Consider the following 27237-nt stretch of genomic DNA (forward strand, 5'->3'; position numbering starts at 1 on the left):
AATCTTTGTCCTTACAATGCAGGGAAAATAATATTATCATAATTAGCTTTGCCTGTTAAGAATGACACTCCAATGGAATACTATTTCTGACTATTTAAATAATTACATTAAAGATTCACCCTGCGGATAAAAGCAGTATCGATCTCGATGGAAATTCTGTCTGGATTCGGTTTGAAGTGTCTTCCCAAACTTGCCAGTGTATTTTCATGAGAATGGAAATTCTATTTTCCATGTATTCAAATTGCATACTCGTACATATCTATGATCGTACTGAGAAGAAGGAGGAAAAAAACTAACATAGAGAGACGCTTTGTGAAATCCTAACCGTAGCTTTTTCTTTGATTTTCTCATATATAAAATCTAATATTATTACACACACGAGAAGGGTTCCGAAAGGAAAAAGAGACCGATAAAAATAGACGATCTAATAAAAAGAAATCTCTTCTGCTTTCATCTGCCTCTGCCATCCGGCCACCCGTATGCCTTTTGGCGCGTATCCTGGTCAACCCACCCACCTCCACAAGATTATGGGAAGCCGAAACTTTCCCAGCGCACCCCGTTCATGCCACCTTCCGCAGCCGGTATGTAAGCTCGAAAGGAACTAGTTATCAAGCCAGGAAGGAAGGTAAGGCGCATCTGGACAACCGTTAAAGATAAGAAACGATTTCGTTTCAAAGGAATCAACTTTTTTTCCTCGGGCAACAGAATTCGCTAACAACGAACTGCTATCAATATTTGAAGTTTGCACACGTTTGAAATTTTACAACACAATAACAACAAAAGATGCAGGGCCTAAAGAGAGGAGACGATACCTGAGGAGAGAAAAGCGTGAGTTTCATGAGTCTGCAACAAACATCCCCAATCGATAATCGATAGCCCTCAACGAGCAAACCGTCGTCGCGTGGAAAGCCGGACAAGGTGTGTTTGTGTGTGTGTTGAGGGAGAGGCGAACACAGAACCGAAAAAAAGTGGTAGCAGGAGTAACGATATAAAAATTGTACATAAAAACGCTCAGCCAACAGACCCACGAATAGTAGCCCAAAGATGATCGCCTACAGTGCAGGTTGGAAATACTGAGATAGTGCTACACTGAGAAACGGCCGAGATTTCCACTAGTTGTGTGAGTGTTTTCACTCAGGAAATTGTAGATTCTCGATACTTTTGCTCATATTTGGACGTATTTCGTTTCGAATCGAAAGATGCTTTAATGTGAAACTATAAATGATTGATGTAAAATATGACAGTTAGTATAAAACGCATATTTTGAACTGTTTTTAACTTTAACGATGAAATTGAGTAAGAGAGAATTGTACACTTTTAGAAAGAGCTCACCTTTTTTAAACCTTATCACAGAATGTTCACAAACTTGTGGCGCATGCTGTGCGTCAATGTTTTGCATATATACATGTTTCGAGAGCTTAGCATTTTCAGCAGCGCAGTGAAGCTGTCGTATGTGCTAGGGTAGTGATGACATGAACCGAACCTAGACTACAAAGGAGCACACACGCGGCTTTGATCTCGCGTGTGTGTGAGGGAGATCACCCTTCTCGGAAGCGCAAAATGCACGTGTAAGTGTGGCTGAGGTTTCGCGTTGTCCCCTTCCACAACGCGCACTCACTCCCCCTTTTGATATGAGGTGGAAACTCGCTACCATTTTTTCGACGTCCTTACGTTCGCGAGGGGGCTTGCGCACCGTCGTCGCAGCTTGCATTCGAGTTTCAGCGATATGTTCTCTCGCTCACTCTCCCTCTCTCACGTTCGACGGTTCGTACCGCTGATAAAAGTTGTTTTTCGGGGTTCCTTGAATACTTTAGGCGCACCAGTACACTTACAGTTCAACCACGAGCAGACCGACACCGAATTACGGTCACAGTGCTCGGAGATCCGTTTTGTAGGTAAAAGCAGTTTTTGGGAATTGAACATAATTTTCTGAGGTTAGTGCTTACTTACATTTGGGAACTTACAAATTCGTCGCTTAATGCTGGTGTGTCTACAGAAAACAGCTTTAAAGTGGATGAAAACGAGATTCTTCTTTGAAAATAATTCGATAAATTGTTAGAAGATAAGAAAACACATAATCTGAAAATAAAAGGGAAACAATCGCTCCTACTAGGCTAAGGCGCAATGGAAGTGAGAGAATGTTTTCATTCAGAGTTTAATTTGTAAAAGTGCTTAAAAGAACAGGAATCTAATTTTGCTGATTAAATTATACTTACAGAATTGGATCCGAGATTTCGAAGTGGTGAACGTGTGTGGAAGTGGTTATCTCTCGTTGCTTTCGTACTGCTTCATGAACGTATACTGAATGTATCCTGAGTGCTATCTATCCGGTATACCTTCAGTATACGTAACAGGAGGCGGTACATTCATCTCTAATCAGGCAACATCCGAGCTGAAACACTTTAACTGGTTTGAAAATTGTGCAAAACAAAATACGCATCATTTATTAGAATACTTTCCGGATCTCCACTTATCAACAGTGAGTAATTGATGGACGGCTTAACTGTTAACAATTTATTTCCATCTGTTTCAACAGGTCACCTAAAAGTTGCATAAGTAGTCCAAACATTCTGGAAACCGTAATAATCATACACTCCCAGACGTCTGAAGCACTTCAATGTAGTATATACCTCGACCTAGGCAATAATCTATAGATTTCCGGTTTTCATCATTTTTCAGAGCAGTCACTCACACAGCCATGCGGAACCGTCAATCTGCCATCAATCTCATATGTCAACGGGGCGCACAAGATGCACAACAAATAACTAAGACACGTCAGTTCTGGCAAAGTGTGCTATAGGGGAAATGAATGGAGCAACGAGATGTGCATTCGTCAAAACAGCCTAAATCAGGAGAACGAGAATTTACGGCCTAGTTGCATGTTGGAGTCGTGACCTTACAAGTGGGAACACCACTAAGTTGGGGAGGGAATACCGCTGTATTTTCAATCGGTCTTAAAGCGCATGCTCCAGTTTCGATTGAAGTTGCGAAACAGCAATGGATGAAATGATGCTATGTCTTCGTATTAACACTTCGGTTATTGGTCCCCTGAGAAGCATTTTAGTGTCGTTCCAGCGAAACTCTCGGATGTGTGAAATATTATTAGACGTTTGGTGGATTTTGGAATCGATTAAAAAAACTGTGAAATGATTGCAAAACTTTGCGTCAAAGGTTAAATAAAGTAACTACCAAAATTCGAATCGTGAGTTTTATCAAATGTATGTACCCCCTCTTAGTTGATTACAGCGCCATTTAGTGCCAGCGGATTTCCCCGCAAACTTAGACCACATTCCTATAGGAATTTCTAAATGACTTTCTAACTTGAACATTTCCAAGCGGATCACAAACGACTCGTTACTATGCTCCGAAATTGTTTTTTTTTGTTCTGTACTAACTCAACGGCAACCAACCTTTTCCTCTACAAGCTACTATAAATTTAGTTTAAAATTCCATCGGTAATACACACTCACACAGAGAGCGCAATTTAATACCAACTGATTGACGTCAAGAACGATCAAACAGCGAAAACATAATCCGTACCGCAGCTCTCATCTGTCGAGAGGCCATAAATTCGGAAGTAAACTTGTTCCTGACACGCACTAACCACAGTTCGGGGTTTGCGCTTTGATCAGCCTTGATTCGAAACTCGTGTACAAGCTGAAAATTTCTAACATTGTAGCGCATGTCGTGCCACAAGAGTAGGCAGTATTTGAAAGATATTTCGATCAACATAATCTCTAGTTTAACGATTGGAGATCGAAAACTGATATAAATATTGTCGTGAAATTGACGTTTTCATGTTATGCTTCAATTTGGTCGCATTTGTAAATTATTTTTTTATGCTAGTGCAAATAAATAGTCGAATTAAACTGCTGAGGAATTCCAATGGAGACGCACTGTTATTTATTCACATTAGTTTATTCCGATAATGGAGAGAAAGTTCTTTTAAAATGTTTAATTCTAATTAAAGTTCTATAAAAAACATACGCAGATGAACCCAATGTTTCAGTGTGTGCTACATAATGTGATGGATTGCAACGAACCGACTCTGAAAGAGGCAACGTTTCCATGTAAAGGTCCAACAACTCACATGTGCAACCAGCTTCTTACTGCAACCGAGGCGACACAGTAACACGATGAAAGTGGTGCCGACAATAAATCTCGAATGGTACATAAAACTGAACATGAAATTGTTTGTTGTTTACGTCTTGGCATATTGTTCGTCATGCGACTGAACATGTAGGCGAAGCTTAATTGAAAGAACACCTTTCACTGGTTACTACCGATGCATGTTTGACTTAGGAGTTTCGTTGATCGCTGTCATACTGGAAGTCACTTTTAAATCATCTTTCATCAGTGTTTTGCTGCGACAGAGATTCTTCATCCTCGTGAAGAAGTTAACGTGAGTTGGAAATTGTTAACCCTGAAAAGATAATCATATTTTGATATGCGTAAAAAGATAATCATGCGTTAAATTGACTCCCTACTTTCAAATGGATAAAAAGGCAACTTTTTCTTTATAAATTATCGATGAACGGTCATTATGGTGTTAATACATCAATAAATAACATAAACTAGCATCATGTTTTAATATTTCTTCATTGATTAAGAGAAAAAGAGAAAAAACTGACGGACTGTTAGACGAACATAGCGCAACATTGCTTGAAGCGAGGAGTCAAATTGACGCAGACTATCTTTCCAGGGTTAAATAACTTGAATTCGAGCAGTATAAAAAATAGATTTCATCGTGAGCATTAATAAAATGTGTAATACGTCTAATCCATTAATATAATTCGCCCCGAATCAAAAGGTTTGGTTTTAATCTTGAATAATTTATAAATTGGGCATCTTTTTGTACTTTCAATTCCATCAATTTAGCTTTATAAAAGTTCTGGAAATTTGTTTACGTTTACTTTTTCTGCTGCCAGCGTTTTCGGCTATGTCATAAAATGGATCTTAAAAACCATTTTCCAATATCTACAGCACAATAGTAAAATGTTTTTATCCTGCAGTGCTATAACAATGATATACTGCTATTAAATTTTCTATGTTTTACTTGTATGCTTGAGCATACAACAAAATTTTCTGTATCAGAAGTAAACACTTATCACTCTTACTTCTATTTGAAAATGACAGCTGAAAATTAGGGCTCGAAAACTCATCAGTAGGATTAAGTTTTTGTGTCTGGTCCCTTGAATGTCTTTTTTTTTAAATATTTTTTATAGCTTTTGAAATACACGTGTTTGACGAAGACCATCAATTGTCAAGATTACGAAGCTGTTGCAAATTTTATTTGAATATTATGCTTTATTATGGAAACTTATCTGAAAAAAGTCAATTGCTTCGTCTTATAAGAAACAAAAGATATTTCGTTAGTTTTTCAAACAATTTTTCAGAAGGAAAACTTTTTGAATAAGCGTAAGGCTTTGTTATTTCGAGAAGTAATCAAATATCTACATAAACGAATAATAAACTAGACCAATTTTTCCAACAGCGATTGTAACTGGCAATGACTGGTGCCCTTAGGTGTTTTTTAACTAGTTTCTCAACCACAAACAAACCGATTTACACACTTCTAGTTGCCTTAGTGTACGTTTATCGATTTTATATCCAGTATATTTTTATTGGAGACCTTATTCTAAAACTAAGAAATATTCAAAGTGTGTTATCTACGTACAAGAAAAAAAAAATGCAGCAGTTTAATACCGCGATGAGAATTTTGAACTTTGAAGAAAAAAATTGAAATACCAATTTGAAATAGGGTGTTCATAGCACTTCTAAGCACAGCAGGGACTTTTTTGTTGTCAAGAATCGAACAAATTTCGCAAATATTTAACTAGGGTATCTGTTCCATTATCGTCTGTTCTATTATCAGATCTTCCTGCAAAGGATTAGTTCTTTATGGCTTCATAACTCTCCCGGCGATAGTAGGACAAGCCTAATGAAAATGGAACAGATACCCTATATGAAGTGCTATTTTAAACATTAGTAAAAAAGAAAAGGTTAATTTCTGATTGAATATAGAAACACGATTTCTCTCATTTATTATGCAGAGAGGAACCTTGCACTTCGAACATCTAGAGTTTACATTCGAAACATCTCCGTGTGTCTCCAAATGCTGGCCAATATGATATTTCATTGTAACGGATATCTAAAGCAGGTGCACGTTTTATTGTTTAAGCTAGGTATCATATGGTATGCCTGGTCGAAAATGTATTATAAACGCAACCTTTTATTAGATAAAAAACTCAAAACAAATTGTTTCAGACAAAATATGGTCATTGCAATTCTTGCTTTAGAGTCACTGTGAGCGGAAAGGGTCAGGTGAAAAGAATCCGAACAAATAACGGAAGGTTTTCAATTTTGTTATCGACCAGACAAATCAACATTGCTTATTAGCTTCTCAAAAGATCAGAGTATTAGATAAAACAAAAATTTGGTAGTAGAATTAAATGCAAACCTATTCTCAATATTCAATTCCATTCTACTAAGACGCTCAAGAAGAAACTTACTTAAAAAGTTGAGCATAATTTATTTTTGAATGATCCTTTTCTCTCGCAAAATCACATATATCTTTGGGGACTAAAATTTCTTCGCACACGAGCGAATTATTCAAAAACTATTACACTTCATTATGAGAGACAATGATTTACGTTAAAATCATGACGTTTTGAAAATAGAAAATCCTAATTATTTTGTTTAAGTCAAGCGTAAATCAGGTGACTAATGAGAGAAACAACTAGTAACTGAAATATTAAAAACACTTTTTTAATGGGCTACACACCTTTTAGCTTGAGTTAAATTCGGAAAATTTAAATATTTTTTCAATGGTTAGCAATTTTTATAACATCAATGATACAATTTTCTAATAGTCGTTCTAACAGACGAAAGAAAATTGTACTAACATTTTTTTTCGGCAAAGTTGTACACTGTGCAGAAAAAAGATTATATTTCAAGGGCCGACGAACATTTAAAAGAAAATCGATTCAGTTATTTTTCGACAATCGTGAATACGGTAAAGTCAAAAGTGTTCGAAAAACACCATCCCGGGATAATCGCGTAAAAGTTTCAGCGAAGCCATGACTAGGCGCGCTTCGAATCGCTCTAACTTTTTCCCCGTTGCTCAAATCTCCTAAGAAATTTGGAAAAAGCTTCTCAAGAAGTTGGACTTCAATACAACAAAACAATCGATTTTCGAAAACTGCAACGGATTCATTTTATTACAATTTCCTTATGCTTAAAGGACCAGCCCAACCTCATGTATGTGAAATTTAACTAGCACTTTCAAACTGATTCACACAAACAACTTCCCAGTTGATCTATCATTCTGACCAACAAGATCACTTATCTAATACTAGCTGAACGTTCCCGGCGATGCACGGGATCAAAAGTTTCAAAATTAGAAATCATTTTTTATAATTCATTGTATTATTAGTACAACTCACTTCAAAAATATTTCACATCTTATACGTCCATCATCACTTTAAGTACTTTAACATTCCGAGAACACACAGAACGGAAATACCCATATTGGATTGCATTTTGTGATTTTGGGATGTTCTACAGGAACTGTAAGTCGCCGTTTCGGGTTTCAAAATGACATTTGGAGTTCGGAAGTTTCGGAAGTATTGAAAAGGTTGGCCAAATACCACTTTAGATTATTTTCCTGAAACCTGAAATCGTTATTTTGGAAAATGTTGTGTGGGGTCATCACAGTTCCGAATATACCACACTCGGGTGATAACCGGATATTCGTCAATTATTCACAGTAAAACCTCTTTTTATGTAACTTTCAGAAGAAAGAAAACAAAGTAAGAAGGAACACGTCTGAGAAGAAGTTAACGTTTTAATTCACTTAACTACGTAGAATTTAAAAAAAAAGAATAAACCAATGAAATTGGGCCTTTCTTCAAGACAAATATCCCAAAACCAAGTTTTAGAAAAAGTAAAAAAATATTCCGAATCCCGTAATGTGATACTATTCACAAAACTACGAAAACATCAGAAATGTAATTTTTTTCTGCTCGACTCGCACCAAATTAAACCCTAAATTCTTCTGCAAGAAAATATTAGCAGATGTTGAAGGAACATTTTATTGAAAAAAAAAATTACAAGCGAACTAAGCTCATGCTCAAAAAGTCAAAATTTTGTATGTATTATACGTATAATATATATAAATTTCATAAAGAGTAATTTAAAGTGTTTTTTTTTTATGCAGAAAATCATCTTCAAACATACGTAGGTTTTAAAGTAATATCTTAATATTTAGCAATAAGATACCTCAAATGTCTTTTCCTCAAATGTCTTTCCTGAACATTAACAAACATTTCAATGAAGAACAATCACATATTATAGCTTTGAATTTCGATTTAGAGGCAAATTGAGTTTAAATATTCATGAATTTGCTCGTTCAACGTAGTGTTGTGAATAATATCTCAATTTTCAGTAATCAAAAATCTGTTATATTTACTCAAAAGTCTTTCCTGAACATAAACAAACATTTTAATGGAAAAAAATCATACATCATAGCTTTGAATTTGGATTTAAAGACAAATTGAGCCAAAATATTCTTGATATTGCATGTTTTACTTAGTTTTGTGAATAATATCTCTACTTTCGGTTATCAGATAACTATTATTTCTTCTCGAATGTCATTCCTGAATATCAACGAACATTTTATTGAAAAAAATGACATGTCATCGCTTCGAATTCTGATTTAGAGACAAATTGAGCCTAAAAAAATATGGTTTTGCATTTTTCATGTGGTTTTGTGGAAAATATTTAAATTTCAAATAATCAGATACCTTTTATTTTTTCCTAAAATATGTTTCCTCAACACAATGAACATTTTATTATAGTAAAAATCACAGATCACTGCTTCGATTGATTTAGAGGCAAATTCAGCATTAAAGTCATGATTTTGCATGTTTCACGTAGTTTTGTGAAGAATATCTCGAGTTTGATTACCAAACAGATACTTGTTATTTTTTCTCAAATGTCTTTCTTAAATATCAACGAACACTTTGATGTAAAAAGAATCACATATCATCGCTTTGAATTTTGATATGCAGACGAATTAAGTATAAAAAGTCGTAATTTCGCATGTTTTACGTAGTTTTGTGAATAATATCTCAAGTTTTAGTGATCGGATACTAATTGTTTTTCCTCAAATGGCTCTCCTGAACATTAACAAACATTTAAGTGAAAAAGAATCATATGTAATCGCTTTGAATTTTGATTTAGAGGCAAATTTAGCACAGAAAGTCATAATTTTGCTTGTTTTACATAGTTTCGTGAATAATATCTCAAGTTTTAGTAATTAGATACCTGTTATTTTTCATCAAATGTCTTTCTTAAACATCAACGAACATTTTAATGAAAAAAGAATCACATGTCATCGCTTTGAATTTTGATTTGGAGACGAATTAAGTATAAAAAGTCATAACTTTGCATGTTTTACGTAGTTTTGTGAATAATATCTCAAGTTTTAGTAATCAGATACTAATTATTTTTCCTCACATGTCTTCCCTGAACATTAACAAACATTTTAGTGAAAAAAGAATAATATGTCATCGCTCTGAATTTTGATTTAGAGGCAAATTTAACACAGAAAGTCATAATTTTGCATGTTTTACGTAGTTTTGTGAATAATATATCAAGTTTTAGTAATTAGATACCTATTATTTTTTCTCAAATGTCTTTCCTGAACATCAGCGAACATTTTCATGTTAAAAAACCTACATGTCACCGCTTATTAGTTTTGATTTAGAACGATTTAAAATGATGATGAGTACTATACATCTCAGAGACTGAGGGAATAATATCAATAAGATCAAGCGTTACGGAATTCCATTTTTATATAGTAGATGTTGGTAGCAACAATGTCCATGACAATCTACCTATCATAAAGTATCCATCGAGTGTCTTACTTTTGCTGTAATTTTGGTACGTGACCAGCAAAATAGAGCACATTTTTGCTTTAAAATTTTGTGTATAAAATATGTTGCAGTTTTCGAGTTGAAAATTTCAGGTAGGATGAATTCTACTTCGATGTTGCCGTCGGTTAACGCGACGACCATTTAATTTTTTGTTCATTCTATATTTGTTCATTTATCATTCTCACAACGAATAGCTCTATTATAATAAGCTATATCTGATTCCGTGGGAGAGCTAGTTTGGACAGATCGACGTTGATGATGAAAATTGGAAATTAAAGAATGATTAAAAATGATCGAGTATCAATCGAAATGGAGTAAAAATTTTCAACTTCTCAAGTGACACCAGCTTTGGTTTCTCACCTAAACTTCGAACAGGAAACAATAAAATAGTTTTGTGTTTTTGTATAAATTCAATTTTATCAGTCTTGTGTCATACGGTAGGGATTTGCAATTTTGAATATTGTAGCCATCGGCTTCGAGAGAATATTTCATCTTGATTAATTAATCAATGCTACAAAAGACACACACACTGCTGAATTTATTTTGCAAAGCTGGTACCTACTGATTATTCTTTCCGCATTGAATATTTATATATTCATCATAATAAATGTTCGTAATTTAAAATCAGAGCTTACCCTGAGGATTAGGAATAACTATTGTAACGATATATTGAAGGTCCGAATGCGTCAACTACTTTTGATAACGATGGCGTTTTAACACCATTTTGTAACCGGTTCACATATTGCGTAATGCACGAGGCTTAAAATGAATTCCATGATATTTTACAGAATAACGAAAACTAGTTTCAATTTGCAATAATGTTGTGAATCACAATCTTTCTTAATTATAAATATCAATAGTGTGGTTCGCAGTATGATGATTTTTATGATAATGTCTCTCCTAATAATAACTCGATTCTGTGTACTCTTGTCTATTAAGTCAAGTTCGTTTCGGTTAATGAAGCCACAAAGTAAAAACATCATTTATAAGATTCAATTTGGCTTTGTCAATTTAAAGTCAATTAACGAAAATAATTAGAACCGTCATACTATAATAAACAGCTGGAAAATGTAAGTTTTTATTCTGGAAAGTAGCTTGGGCGACAAGTCGAAAACAAACACTGAAATGAACGGCAAATTAATTTCGCTTTTGGACTGCAGAGTACATACTATGTTCAGTTTCAAATTAATGAAGGAAAATCCATAGAAATGAGTCTATTCAGTTGAAAGCTCAACTGATTATTTCCGTGAATTGACTTGAATGAGTGATTCACATAATTCAAACCATCAATTATATATTTCAAATCAGCTGCTCAGCCCAAAACTGCACGCAACGACTGTATAATCTCTAAGTTTCAGAATTTACTTTTTCTTCCTTCTCTACTAAATAGCTTCTTCCTCGCTCGGCGAACGTCTGATAGGTTGTTCATCATTCGTTTGCCACCAACCGACCCCCGAGGCAACGCAACAAATGAGGATAAAAGCTGGCAGCCCGAAGAAACCAAGTTTATCATTTATCAAATTAATGGTAATTGTCTGACTGGCTACTAGACACTTGATGTTCGTATATTTCTGTTGATTACTTACCCTTGAGAATGCAGAACATACCAACGGGCACGGACAACCAGTCAAAACAAAATGGGCAACCTGTTTCCAGCGGATAGGCTAGACAATCTCGAATTTCAAATTCAAATGCAGGAAACCATTTGATATCATAAGAACATCATGCATCAGAAAGAAAACGAAGCAAATTAAACGAAAATCTCGCAACGAAAAGTAACTAACTTTGTAACGTAGCTAACGAAACCCACGTGAAATAGAAACATAAAAGTTTTCTCGACCTGATATAATGAAATTAACAAGCTTTTCCGTTTGAAAACCATTCTCAGATTCGTGGCCGCTGCTAATTGTGTTTGCGGTTGTGCTCCAAATTAGCTTGGTTGAATTGTTTGCACCAAAAAGCCACTCGCAACCAAAATTTGTTCGATTCTTGTTGGAAATAAACGCCTTACCTATTACATCCTGAACAAGTTTGAACAAATTATTATTGAAATAATTTATTGGCATATTTGAAAATTCGCGGGCAAGTAAAGAAAAAGATAATGATTGAGGAAAGAAAAAGTAACATTAAATTAACGTGTTTCCTAGCCGATAAGCAAGCAATACTTAATTGCTTGTATACAATGATAGACAAAGCGTTTGCTTTTTTATACATTGCTTCGAATGATGTGTCTGAAGTGTAATTGTACACGATTCATGTGAATGAACTACAGCAACTGGTGCTGAATATTTTGTGAGATTCGTGCGTGAGTTTTTGGTCATCAACCAGACAACATTTCATAATGATCACAATCGGAAACAAAAATCGAAACAATTATATTGCCTATATCATTTTATTTCAAAACAGGAAAAGCCAACCAGTAAAACGAAAAATGCAATAATTTTAAACATGGCCGTCATCGTTTCCATAGAGTAGAAAAAGAACACAGAAGAAAGAGAGAGAGAGAGAGAGAGATTGCGCCGTCAAATTGCCAACGTAACAGTCCAAGAAGCAGAGAAGAGAAAATAGGCGACGTTCTAGAGGGCGATCGAAACGAGCAGACGCTTACTGCGAGGGGTTGCGTTTGAGTCTGCGGAAGAGAAAGCTAACCAAGGGTGCCGCAAAATGAGAAAAGCAAAAAAAAATATGGATTTAGAGCAGAACAGTCGCCATGGTAGCCGACCGACCGGTGAACAAAACGAGAACATGGATGACGAAGACGGTGGTTTTGTGAACTGCCGTCGCTCGGCCGGCCAGAAATATCGATATGCTGGATAGGCTAAATTATAAATGTTTTTGCCGTTCTCTGTTGAAGCTAATATATTAAGAACTTGCAGATAGTATGGCAAATTATGAAATTATGACACAGTAAGAATCACACTACCTGCAATACATTGGCATATTGTTTAATTTTAAACAATTCCTCTAATCTTGAATCTAAAAAAAACGAATAGGAATTACTATGAACTTCTAAAAGTTTGTGTTGGGACAAATTGTAATCTATCCACGTACCACAGAGCAACTGTGTTTTTCCTCCGTTGTATTAGAGCCCATTTCACTGTCTAATCCCCGTCGCATATCCTTTCCCCTCATTTATGTTCGGTGGAAACACTCCACTTCCATATCAGTTATGATTATTTTATAAATTTAATAACTTCAAACTCGTTCCACTTCGCCACGACATTACTTAGAAAGAGAACAGTGAACAGCGTTGGCAAAGATTATATTCTTGCTTCGAAATGTGTTTGGTAACACGCCTTATTTGAATACTGCTATAAAACTAAGCAGTTGTTGTGAAGTTTGTAAATAAGTTTTTTTCACCGCAAAAGCAATGATGATCAAAATCGTCTCTAAGACAGATCAAACGCAACAGATGGCAACTATTTTTTTACGTAGCATCACGATATTGCGTGTGAAAGGCAGCTTTAAATTGGTCATAAGTCATATATCAATTTTGACAAATTTTCGATCGAAACAAACTGTGCCCTTTTCACACCAATTGAACAGTTTCCCTTCACCGCAAGTCATATAGCGGTGCATATATCAAAGTCAAGAAAAACGAAACTTGAGCTGCTCATGAAATATTTTGTGTTGTCCCCTGGAAAAGTGCGCTATAGACATTCCCCAGATACAAACCAGGATTGTCAGCTGCAGAACGGCGGGAATATAAGGCAGGCAGAAGAGTTTTTCCTCGATTTAGTAACTGTCACAGTGTACTTTTGGATGTCATAAACATGTAATTTTATATAACTTTTTTCGTTTGTTGCCTGCAATGCAATATCAACGAGCCGGATAATTTACTTTCCTCAAGAAAATTTCACACAAAGGATGCAAGATGTTTATAGTAACAATCACTGCTATTTGTCAATACGGTATCAACAGCTAATCGGGAAAGTGCACAAAGCAAAAAGGGCAGAGCACACGTACATATTTGTGGTGGGACCTCCGAAGATGTTTACGTTATGCCATTCAAATTATGGTTGACAGTTATTGCATATGTTTTATCTTCGCTTGAGGTTTTGCCGGTTATAACCCATCGCATTTAGGTAGGTTGAAAAAGAGGAGTTTACTCATTTTTCTTGGGAGAATTATAACCGACGCAATTTTTCAACAATTACGGTTAATGTTTGTCAACAGTTTAAATGATTTGTATGCTTGAAAAGGTTTAAACATGGATTAAAAACTAACGGACTCTACCTAAACTAGTTTCGTCGTTTTGCCAGGGGCAGCAATCTGTAAGCACCTACTCCAGCTGAGATACATGAGCCTTCGTTCCCAAAATAAACTGTTATTGAATGTTAGCTTAAATTACTATTCGATAATGTCAGATGTCTCAGATTACACCCTCGAGAGCAATTCTGATTGTATTATTTTCGTTTTCCTCCTACCACGTTGCATTAGCGTTACGCTGCTCTTGGATGAAGAATGATGATGGTGTGGTGCAATGTGCGACTCGACCTATCATCGGAGTGCAGAAAATAAGAAATGAAATCACGTAGAGTCAATATCGAACGTGAATAGAGTGTTTTCATGTTTCAGCAAACTGCGTAGAAATTCCAGATGATATATTTTACTATTTGCAAACAACATTTACACTTATTTTCGCTCTAATGGTTGTGAGGTGTAGGTTTACAATTTTCTTTTAATTTTAGAATGCCACCGTATTATTATTAATGGTTCACATATAGTTTGATTTTTATTTCTCCCTTTTCTTCTCAATGCTTTACTAGAAGGTGCAAACATATCTGCACATTACTGAAAACTTAATGTTGTTGAAGCAATTTGTAAGAATTTCACCGGTCCGTGAAATTTATTCCAGCCATCTTAGTGCATTTTCATTATCAGAATCAATGCCCAGGCGGAACCCAAGAACGGCTGGAAATTTATTTATGAATCCCAATTTCAGCACAAAGCAGTAGAATTAATAAATTATTTTTGTCTGATTTTCAACCAGCTACAGCCGTGTAGCGGTATCAGAATACAGGAGCCAACTCAAAGTGGTTCATTTAAATAAAAAAGCATTAACATATTCCATGGTAGCGGACCATCTGTTGTTTCTCATGCAAAAAAACAACACAACTTCTTTGTGGTTCATAAATGCTCACTGAAGGACTCATCCATCCATCATCGTTAGAAGCGCCACAAGCTTTAGTTCTCGTTCGGAATGCTTTAACTATTGTGGGCGTTCCACGGAATGGTCCACAACAGAAGGTAGGTTCAGCAAACTTGAAAAAAGCAATTTTCTAAAGCAACGCTAACGTTTCCATTTTTGATTGCCACTGGGAGCCATTATCCAATTCAATTCCTGCGAATCTTTTTTCATTTAGTTTGCTGCCCTGAGATCCCCAAAATCGATGCCCATCTACAACGAAAGGCTGCGATCCTACTCTCAGAACGAAATTAGAATTACAAATTTTATGCTTTCTATTTCTTTGTTTGTTCGGCTTTCGGCTATGGTTGGGTTTTATAAAAGGACCTGGCAAGGGTTTGAATATGTTATCATCCCCAATGATTATGATTGCCGTGGTTCCTTAGCTTACGTTGGTGGAGAAATTTTCCCCCGATTCATAGAATCGGGGACACACAACGAACAAAAAACCTTTTTTGATGGAATTTCAGACTCAATTTCAGATACCAAATGTCGCCTTCCGTGCCGCACCGCACCATCAGCTGCGCCATTATGTCACCACTTCCTAACTTACAGCTCGCAGCCTCGAAAATCGAAACTTGGGTTCAATCGTTTACATACACACACACATACAGACACAATTGCACTCCTGTGCCCCAACCATCGTTACATTTTCTCTATCGCACGAACGTATCAAATATTCAGCAAATGACAAAAATCTTGTTTGCATATTAATAGATTATTCAAGTTTTCGTTAGAAAAATCACAGGAAGGTTGTATGCAAAGCCACGACCGCAAGGTTGAAGTAGAATACTTTTACAAGGAAGATAACTCGGCTGCTTGCGTGTCAGTCATTTTTTCTAGTAAATAAACGTTGACCGTTCATTGGCAGTATTGTAGTTTCTTTTTGTTTGATATTTTGAATGAAGTTCATTGAATATTTTGAAATTTTGTGCAAATGAGAAGTTGAAGTGCTGCCGAATTGTAATATGCACATTTAATACGACATCATTAAACGGGAACGGAACGAAGGCTACGGTTATGCAGAACGCGAATGATGGCGCGATGCGATTCGCCTTACCGTGGTGAAATGTACAGCTCTTTTAAGGCGAAGTAGAGCTATACATTTCAATACATTTCCTCTTGACGAATCGCATCGCGCCGTTATTTGCGTTCTGCATAACCGTAGCCAAACACTAAGCGACGCACGTAACACGTAATAATAATCAGAGTATGCATGTAGATGAAGATAATTAACTTTGGATTATAGCGCAAAACGAGAAAATATTAACTCTTCAAATATTCATTTTTGTTCTTCAAATTTTTGTTGTTCAATTTAATATCCGATGAAATGTCTGTTTATTATCTGATGAAGTTCTTATATAGCAGGGGCGACTCGTCCATAGGTGCAACCTGTGCAATGCACATGGGGACGTCAGGCAAAAAAATGAATCTTAAATCCAAATTCATGGTATTATTTTCTTATTTTTCAGTTTATTCTTAAATAGTAACAAAGGGAATTTGTTTTTTTTTTGTTGGGAATTACTTGCTTTTTTTCGCGGATAAAATTGTAGTTATTTCCCAGAGTTTCAGTTGAACAGGTAGGTTCAACAGCCACGAGTCGCCCCTGTTGTATAGGCAAAATTATGCAATCCCAATTTACTAGGTCCATAACTCTGCCGACCGTGCTTGGGAAAGCAATCGTATAACCACCAATCATAGGTCGAATTTTGTGTTTTGACAAGGCTTAAGGATTTTCAATAGTACAATAGTTCGAATAATAAAATTACAATTATCTTATTTTGGGAAGAATCTTAGAAGATTTTCCAATCTATTGCTGCAAGAACGAAGGAAATCCATTGAATACTAACCGATTTATTAGCATTTGAAATTGGACATATTTTTCACTTTTTTCGGTTTTAGATTTTCATTTCACATCCCTATGTAGCCGAACTTCCTGAGAGAAGTATTCTACTTCAAAAAAAACTGTAGAGCGAAACCGAAATTTTTCCCCATTCTAGTTGAAACTAGGTAATTTGGAGAATGTAATCCTAATGCCCTTGAAATCCGTGGAAAGCAATTTCCAAGGGGAGTTGTCGCTTCAAGAGTGACAAAGAATATCTAATTTTTATTTATTCTAATTGGCGGTGCTTTTAATGGAATCGATTTTTGGCCAAATAATCCTGACATCCGCCGCTATAATTATCTTTTCCTCTTTTTCTGGTTACTACTGAGCCCCAAAATATGCGACACAAGAAATGAGTTTTTGCTCAAGGTATATTCTAATGAGTGTCGCATCTGGTTTGATGATGGCAATGCATGCTTACCTTTTCACACTCCACGTGTCAATTAGGGTGGCGTTAATGGTGCCAGCAACTGCCGTTTACGTACATGCTCAACTTCCTCTGAACTATTTGCGTCGCCTAAAGCACTAAGGTTTTTAAGAAAACAAAATCAAAATGGAATACCACCCTAACCCAAGAATAACGGCAAAAACTTCTGCACGATTAAACTAATTCCACACGAACTGCAGATGGGGACACCAAACCTTCACACTCACATCCAAGCTTTGCAAATGGCTTTCGGGTATCGATCGATCGAACGAACCAGGGGCCGTGATTTTGACAAAGATGTTTTCGTGGAGCAGCGTTCAGATGAATGAATTAGAAATGAGACCAATCGAAATTAAGTGGATTAGCATCACCGGACAATATGCTGAGAAATTTAATAAAATTTCAACCTGAACGAAGCACCAACCCGTGTCCAGTTTTTATTAGATTACGGACAACGAATCGAAAGCAGGATTCAGGACATATGACCCCGAAGTAATCGCCATTGTGTCTTGAAGAAGAAAAACAAAATGTTTTAATATAAATCTTCTCCAACGGCGTACGTGGATGAAACGTGCCACTTTGGTAAATGAACGGAATGACCACAGGTCTATCAAGCAATAAAGTGGGAAAGATTTTATTTGCACAGGAAGGGATCCTGGACGCATGTCCAGTATGTCGTCGGTACGTCGCGTCGCCTTTCGGTGAGTGAATCGGGGGCCTCATAGAACGGTGAAGCACGTATCGAATATTTCGGTGGCACGTTTGATTATACAACGACATTCGACGCCCACACTAGGCAAACACATATCAACGTGACGAACATTGTGTTGCAGATGTCGACGGCATGATTAGCACCAAGATCTTGGAAGCTGGAAAAAATGCCGTCCTGTCGACACCGACTGAGTGAATTACAGGGGAAGAAGAGATTTTTTTATCATAAAACAAATGGTCTCCAAGTAATATTTTCAGTTAATAGCTTATTTCATATCAATATAGTTTGATAGGTTCCCGAATCACTTACCTAGTAATCCACAAAAGGAATGTACGATTTGCACGAGAGCACTTTCACAGCTTGCGCATGTGAACGAATCTGAAAATACAAAAATTTAATTAGTATTCATAATTTTCACTAAGCAGTTTTCTAATCAACTCATAGTTAAAACGAAATAAAAAACTATCCACAGCAATGAAAAATAAATTGGAAAACCAAGAGGGCTGTTATATTTCAAGACCCATGTGAAAGGTTTTTTTGCAACGCTTTTTTAGTCTTTGTATGAGCATGTTCGAATTTGATTCAAGATAAACATTACTCGATAAAAGAAATCAATTTTGTCCTTTCTATAAAAATCCCCTTTGTTAAAATAGACCGAAATATACGAAGCAGCCATCTCGTGGTATCGAACTTCGTTTGCCTTCTGTGCTCCGAAAGACGGGAAAGCCTTGTTTCTTTCGTACCGTTTTTCAGTGCTTCTCTGCGGCGTTATCTTGATAGGACCCAGTTCGTAGTGGAATTTTTGCTGGCCTTATCATTCAGTATAAAATAAACATAATTTTGTAAATTAAATTTTAAAGCACACACCGGGCGTGGAAATACAGGCACTGGAACGGATTTTTTGTTGTGCTGCTGAAAGTCTCATTTTTTCTAGGCTCGAATGATCAGCTTCACCAGTATTTTGTTCCGATTCACATTTGCCAAATATTCCAAACACGTAACTTACTGAAAACTTTCTCTTTCCAAGGTCCTTTTATTCTCTTGCATAAAAAAGCAAAGAAAGGGTTAAATATGCGTAAAGTGAACACTTTCCCTTCTACGCTGTGCAGCCACGCAGGGTGTGTTCCCTGTTCGAACTCAATAGAATTGCCTCTAGTGCAGAGACGAAAATCGGTCGCTGCCTGATAGAAAATGTGCAATTTCGTTCAGGTCTATTCTCAGGTACTCGCGATAACCAAAACAACTTTGATTTACAACCCGTTGTGTCATTCGGTTGACGCAGTTTTCTGAAGGAAAGGATTCTCCTAAACCTAAAACACAAAATTCTGCTGGCTCAAAGGTGTCAGAGGTAAAGAGTTGATTTCCTAGGAACACGGCTAGGAGGTGCATCGACAATCCTACCGTAAAACACAAACAAAGTTTCTTTCCGCTTTACGATATAATCGTTAACTTTATAGCACCCACAAAAAATCGTTGAATCAAGGCACAGGCTGTACCAGAGAAAGTACAGAATAAAGAAAGCATTTGACGAACAAGCCTGTCAGCAAATGTACTCAGTTTCATCTTTATTGCACTGGAGTGCATCGTTGGTGCGGCCCTTTTTTCATTCCGTCAGAAGGCAGAAAGCGGGTCCAGCCGAAGCATGTTTGGATAGGTTAGTGACGAAACCAGTAAGTCAGAGGATGTCTAATCGTTTCACGCTCAATCGATATACTACAGGAATTGCAACGAGAATGTAGTGTTGGGATGAAATATTTAATTATTTTTCTAGCATCAGCGGAAAACAACCAAATAAAAACGCTTAAGTATGATAACTTTTCATGCACAATGTTTGTTACTCACTCGCTAGTTTACCTATTTTCTAAATTTAATTTTTCAGCAGTCTTATTAAATACTAATCTGGTCGAAAAAAAGTGAAACAAAATGTAACCAAAAACGAGATTAAAGCAAAAAGGCGCAATTAGAAGAAAAAGCTTGTTGGTTTGGCGATTTTCGTCCTTAGCAGTCCCAAGCAAGGTGACTCGTTTCTCCTTTTTCCCGGCCAAATCAAGTGCCAAGTCTGCAGTCCTTGTTATTAAAAGAACCCCAAATAAAGGCCTAGTTTGCCGAGCACCGTGCCACAGAACGGTAAAAATATTAATGGAATTCGCTCAGAGACAGAGAAAACCAGTTTGCGAAAGACATTCCGACAGCTAGCGGGGCTTTTCTTCTGACGTGGTGGTGGAAATTGAATCTGCGAGAGAGTGAACGACCTCTGAAAAACGCAACGCCATCAAGAAAATATTATAATTTTAATATGCTAATTTAAAACTGTGGAATAAACAAGCCTGTCAAATGTACTCCAAGATTATTTTGGTGTTTCGCCAGGGGTTGACCTAATCTCCTCCCGAGGGAAATCGAATTTTACCTAATCTGGTGGAGAGAATGAGAAAGATTGTTTGTCGTTCAAAGTTTGACTTTTTGCTCCATAAGGTAAGAAAGTCTGTAATTAGTTGGATTATGTAAAAGCTTGACGGTTAATCCCATTTACCATTAAGAATATTGCAGGCGAAAAACCGGAAGATTTCCAGTCGCAAAGAAGTTTTCGCTTCCTTCGCAAAAATAACGTTGATGCAGAGCACGTGTTCATTTCCATTTTCTTCACATCAGCGGAAATATCGGGAGGCCAAAATATCGATATCAAGCAGTGGGAACACGTGGTATTCATAGGAATATATATTCCTTTTGGCTCAGCACCGCCCCAGCTGCCATCCGGCAGGACGACGGGCCTATTAAAAAGAATAAAATATGTGACAGACAAACGCCGCAGGCTGGGTATAAAGTTTTGGGGGATGGAATATAGCTAGGTGCTTTAGAAAAATAGACCTATTTCGATACATTGGCAGAAGGTCGTTTTGTTCAAACCCATCAACCGTGTTGTAGCGAAACAGATTCCACCAAGTACCGTTCGAAGCGGGCAGAACCTATTGTGAGTAATTCACCTAGCATGTTCTTAGCGACAATACAACTAAGCTTTTACACGCTATATATTTTTTTTGCAAATGAGGCAGATCCGTAGAAAATGAACAAAATGTGTAAGTTCCAAAAGAAAAAATAAACATTTTTCTCTCGTTTCAAATGGAGAAAGATATCGAATATGTATTCCATTTTTTCCAATATTCTGTTAAACCGAAAAATTCTGAACCCCCTATGCTCAGCTCGAAATCCGCTAGAGAAATGGAAACTCACATATGACGCCAGTGAATCATAACGAAAAGCAGAATTGGGCGGTAGGTAGGTAAATATTTATAGGAGCGATAAACCGTTTGCATCCGAAACGATATTTGAGAACGCCACGAAGTAAGGAAACGTGAGCTGCGTACGGTGATACAACTTTCCAGTTGACAAGACAAACGATAACATGACGTGTAATGTTTCTGGTATCAACATACCATTGTCCACTCCTAAGTCCCAAATAATAGTTTGGCCTTGGATAAGGCATTTAGTAAAGAGAAAAAAATAGTTTTCATTTGTTATTTTTTTGTTGTAGTAAAGGTTTGAAAGATTAATTTTATTACTACCGTCTCTACCGTAAAATTATCCATCCACTCATAAATTCATGAATTAATATTACTTGAGAGTCGAGTGATAAAAAGTTGAAAATATGATGTGCTCTTGCATGTGGTGAACGTTTCTGCATGAAACAGACACGCTTCTAGTTTTCTAGGGAATTTCAACCAACGGTGCAACAATGTAACGTTTGTCATACAATCTCGTTAATGTGTTTTATCTTCATATTATAATCAAGTTTTTTTTAAACTCACTGCGCTTTATTAATTTTCCTACTATAATCCATATCTTGTGAAAACACAATCTACAAGATCGCAAACATTTCTTGTAATTTATGTGGAATGGTAATGATAATGTGAAAAATCACTACATGCTTACTAAAAAAATCTATTGCAAATCCTTTAAGCTGACGCATCAGATACTGAATATCGAACTACAGCATAAATAATACTTTTTAGTACACCACGAACATTCAAAACCCTTTAGCTGCTCGAATTCGGTCGGGGAAAAAAAGCTTTGTGGAACACTAGTGGGATCAATTTTACATTGCTATATATCTGTCACCTCCAGATCCTCCGCTTCGAGAACTGTTGCACCGAGCCCCAGCGATTGAGAATTTAACGACATATTTTATACATAAATTTTAATTTAATCTAAAATCTCCCCAAAAAAAGCTTCATCGACGTGGATTTGCCGCTGCTGCGAGACCCGCAAACGACAGCATAAATTGATTCGGCAAGCAATAATAATTTCCATTTTATGTGATTTTTATAAACAACTGAATGGCGGACCGTTTTCCCCTTTCTCCTTCGAGGCCTGGAGCTGTGTTAGGTGAAAGACCATTGGTGTTGCAGCGGGGAACTAATAGGTTGGTCAGGTTAGGTCAAGTAAATATAAACATGTGGATGCGAGACGTTGCCAAAACCGGTCCTACGGAGAATTTTTTTATTTTATTGGATTTTAATATGATATTTTACGATTTAAAATAAATGCACCAAAGTTTCTTCTTAAGTCCGGAGGTTTGAACAGCATGAAGGTACACCAGTCCTTTCGGAAAGCGAAAAGAAATGGACTAAGGTGTTCGCAAAGTGCAAAGCAAAATGTTACTGTAATATAAAACAGCAATATAGACGACAAATGTTAAAATATTTCATAGATTTCGATCTGTATGCGATCTACGATATCCTGCGACATCCATTTTAGAACCACTTTAGAAACGCTGTCAAATATTTTTATAGTCAATAATTGCTTCACCATTAAAGGGTGAAATCATGATTTGTTCACATGAACAGATAACAATCATCAAGAAACTGCCAGGTATAGGAAACACTTCTATAGTTAATAGCATCCGGCGCGAAACAATGACTTTGAATTTAAACTGTTTTGGAATATTCACCAGCGGAAGATCCATACCGTTCGGACCGTCTTTTAAGCTCAATGGGAAAGACAGAAAAAAAAAGATCTCATTAGGCCAGTTTGTTCGAGCAAAATGGATTCAAAATGACAGGGATTGCAAAACTACTATACTCAGCGGGGAAGAACAATCGGATCAAATCAAAATCCGGTCTGGAAAGTGAGTAAGAAAACTTGTTTCGGTCGTATTTCACCACGATCGGATGCCTGTGCCCTCGAACTTGATCGGATCGATTTCGCAGAGCCGGAAATATAGCTGTAGTTTGATATTTTATTGGTATATCCAACAATTCGTTAAAGGGTAGTTAAAACAATACTTTCAACATACTTTCATAAACTCTTGCAGAAGAACTCGGCAATGTTTATAATCTTATCAATCAGTTTATGGTCTGCCTAAAAAATTATCTCATGATGAAGCGAAACATTTATTTAAACATTTATTTATACGAAAAAAAAAGAATCAGAAACCGGTAACCAAAGAATAAGCCATTAGACAACAATCATCAACAGTGTAGACACCCCGGTAAATTGGCAAGCATTTTCGAAGAGAAGAACAAACTTTAATCCAATATTAAATTTGATATGTAAAAGAAATTCCACCGGTTCATCTTTTCCATTTTCCACGTGCCTGCCTCCTTTCTTGCAACTGTTACAAACTGAAAATCATTCCCACCCGACGGCCTTTTCGCCGCTTTGCCAATGCTGTTTGACTTCTTTGCCAATCGGTCACGTTCACCGCAAAACGAAAAAGCGAAAAACTGAGCTTCCCAATATTAGTTTTCGGATACTTTTCACATAGATTCCACCGCAAAAACGAACCGGAACCGGATAGCGGAATGCGAGGTGGAATGGTGACGAGCGAAACAAAGATGTTTTTGATATTAGGTTATGAAATTTCATTCCAAAACTTAAGCTCCTCGATGCGGCATGGGACGAGTCTGCAACCGCGCATGGGAAAATATAATTGGAAAAGCGGAGAAAAACTTTTACCCACTGCTCGCTATAGCACACAGCAGAGACCAGAGAGATAGCTGATGCGTATAAACTTTTATATAAGAGTCCTTTTCCTCTCGCCCTTTAGCCTAATCCGCGTGGCCCTTTCATCCCGGTAGTGTTGGGTGGGCTGCTGCTATTTGCGTCAAGCGTCCGCTGGATATATAGATTAAATTTCTCCTACACGCTCTTGCCGGATCGATCCCATGGGCGAGCAGAGTGGCCTTTTATATATGTACAGTGTTGTGTTTATGCTTTCGACCGAGCAAATGGCAATTCAAACTTGTTTTAACATTATTAATTTTTTGGTGGAATCTTCTCTAAAATTCGAGTGGTGCTCCATTCGAGAGCATCGAAACCAACAACTGTAATGGAATGGTAGGAATGAAAACTGTCAATATCTATATTGACTTTCAGCGCAGATCTGTTTTGAAAACGAATGGAGTAAAAATTATTATTTGAAAATTTCTGCAATTTGAGTTCAATAACAATGATAAAAACTAATTCGGCGATTCTTCGTTCGTATAAATTTATCACCAAAAAATAAACCAACTTCTGCGGTGTGGCGAAACAATGTACGGACAACTGTGAAGTCATAAGCAATTAAACATATAATTCAAACGCCAGTTTCGAAGCGTTTTAAAACTAACATAAACGTGACAGGCATCGAAGTGTACCGTTAATAAGCATCAGTGCCACCCGCTTGATGCTATAAAAAATGTTACCCGGTGGACTCACATCATGCCATAGTTTAGGATTCGCAGTTGCTTGTACACTTTATGTATTGTGCGGTAACCAACACATAGCTTTCCGGAACAGTTGGAATGCATATTTAACATATGCGTTACCAAATTATTTTTCTTTCTTAGTAGTACAAACGACTCAATTGACCAATCGTGCTATTCTTCTATACCAAACTCTGATAAAAGTTCTATATTATGGTAAACCGTTGTTTTGTTCCAATTTTTAATGGTTTTTTTTATTTTTTATCATCTTCAAAACTGAATGACATTTCATACATCAGTTTGAGGTAAGTCCTGAAATGCCCTGATTGATCATTCGAAATTATTTTTCAGACTACAAATGAAGAGGGTTACATTTTTGTCAGCCAGGGTAGAAATTGGAAAATTTATTTCTGATTCGATTTTCAAACGATAATCGTTAATGGTGTTAATTGACATCATCACCAAATTCCAAATAAAAAATCGCAAAATTACCCGTTGAAAATGGCATATCCGGCTAGTATTGAGTAGGAACGCATTTTTTCGACCAAAGCAGGGAGTTCTAATATTAAATTTTTTTATTGATCGTTATGGTATAATTCAATTATCACCAAATTTGAAATAAATGGCGATGAATTTGTCACATTATTTTTTAGCATAAATTTAATTTGTGTTTCGTATATGCCTTAATTTATGTTTGCGTTTTATTGCGATGTTTCATTAAGCACAATTGCGATAACCATCTACAGTATGGGATTCTTTTCATTTGCAGTGATCCACCGTTTGTGGATACGGTTAAGTTGCGTGACTACGTTTGAATTGTTAGCACTTGAACTAATATATAATACGCACGAAATAGTGGATTCTTTTGTCATTTATAAAAGTAGCTCAACACTAGTTCAATACATAACAGTCCGCATTTCGATTTGTCAAGTTTGTAAACTTTAAAAGTAATAATTTAGCTCATATTATTTATTGTCATTACTGCTAGATATTACGGGAGAGCGAAACACCTTCAAAACATCAATTTGATTCGTAATAATCAATGATTTATTGCGAAGTAAAATAATAGTATATAGTCGATTATTGGAGAATCCATGATCTCCGACACAAATTGAAAAACTCAATTTCCGTTCGGCTAAAAAAAACCTGAACGTCTTTGTTTCATAACTTAAACATACGCTGTCAATAACGTGTAATAATTATTTGTAGATAAATTTATGGATGTACCCGCTGCATATACACGTTCATCATCTGCCACCCAACGGCAAACGACGAAAACTATCGGTAGACAATACACAAACCTTTAACGAAGGTTCCAATCATTTCAAACATGGCTACATCTGCACCCAGCACCAGTGTCCTATCGTTGTGTCTTTCGTTACACAATATTCACCGCCGCCAGATTGAAGAACCCCGTGCGAAGCTGTATTCGTGTCGGATCGCACGCTTGCTGCCATCCCGCTGTACGCTATGTCAGCCATTCCACAGCAGGCCCAGCCTGCCTAGAGCGATTGGTTCTCGCCCGCCTGACATCGTCGCAGTGTGCCTCGCTTATGCTGCCTGCCTCGTGACTACTTTATTAAGCGACGACGAACAACCATAATGGAAGAGGCGTACACAAATGGAAATCAGCCCACTACTACCAACACGGTTTTCCTCCAGGGAAACCGGACTCAATTATGCTATGTACACTGTAGCAGTATTTTTTGTTCGTATGGTGGCAGAGGAGGAAAAATCCGCATTAATTATTGATCTTACCGATACGCAGTGTTGGTGTCTTGTATCTACTGAACAGAACCCAATCTGGAACTGAAAGCCATGCGCAGCGTCAGTGGTGATATCGATTCGACCCGGTAGATATTCAAAATAGTGCTTATACTGCGTAGAAGCCCAGTCAGTGTTGTCATTGTGTTCGTATCATTTTCTGAGTTGATCCAAAAGGAAATTAATTTTATTAACCTAATTAGCATAAATTTTATTCTCATGAGAAGGAGAAATGTTAGATTCGTTATTTAAAATTCCTTTCTGTTTCCGTTAGGGCTACTAATCAAGGTGTATGAGAATAGCTGATTTCTAGCTTTTCATAAATTTTAGTGCGACACCACAGGCGACTGATCATATCAAGCCATCGGTTTTTGTTTTCTGATGATTATAAACGATTGCATAATGGTCTTGGTATCGATCAATAACTACAATCAATGGAGTTTCAAAACTATTACATACGAAAAATTATATGTTTTGTTATCTGCTATAGTTATAAAATAATACAGATTTCTTTCCGCCGGCATTAGATTAAAATAATTTAGAAAGGGAATTGACATAAACTATAATTTATTGGTGTATAGCTTGTTATACTGCTATTAGGCATATTTTGGTTGAATCAACGCATAAAAATTGTTATACATCA

At 36.6% G+C, this 27237-nt stretch overlaps 1 long non-coding RNA gene across 1 annotated transcript in view; it reads right to left on the bottom strand.

The window, feature by feature from the left end:
* LOC129733950 (uncharacterized) overlaps window positions 1-27237 on the bottom strand; it is a 155491-nt gene that overhangs the window by 34936 nt on the left and 93318 nt on the right. The window contains exon 3 of the long non-coding RNA XR_008729745.1: window positions 18460-18528. This is a non-coding gene — a long non-coding RNA (uncharacterized LOC129733950). The remainder of the gene's footprint in view (window positions 1-18459; window positions 18529-27237) is intronic.

The sequence above is a fragment of the Wyeomyia smithii genome, chromosome 1 (genome assembly GCF_029784165.1).
Source record: "Wyeomyia smithii strain HCP4-BCI-WySm-NY-G18 chromosome 1, ASM2978416v1, whole genome shotgun sequence".
In the NCBI taxonomy this organism is placed as follows: domain Eukaryota; kingdom Metazoa; phylum Arthropoda; class Insecta; order Diptera; family Culicidae; genus Wyeomyia; species Wyeomyia smithii.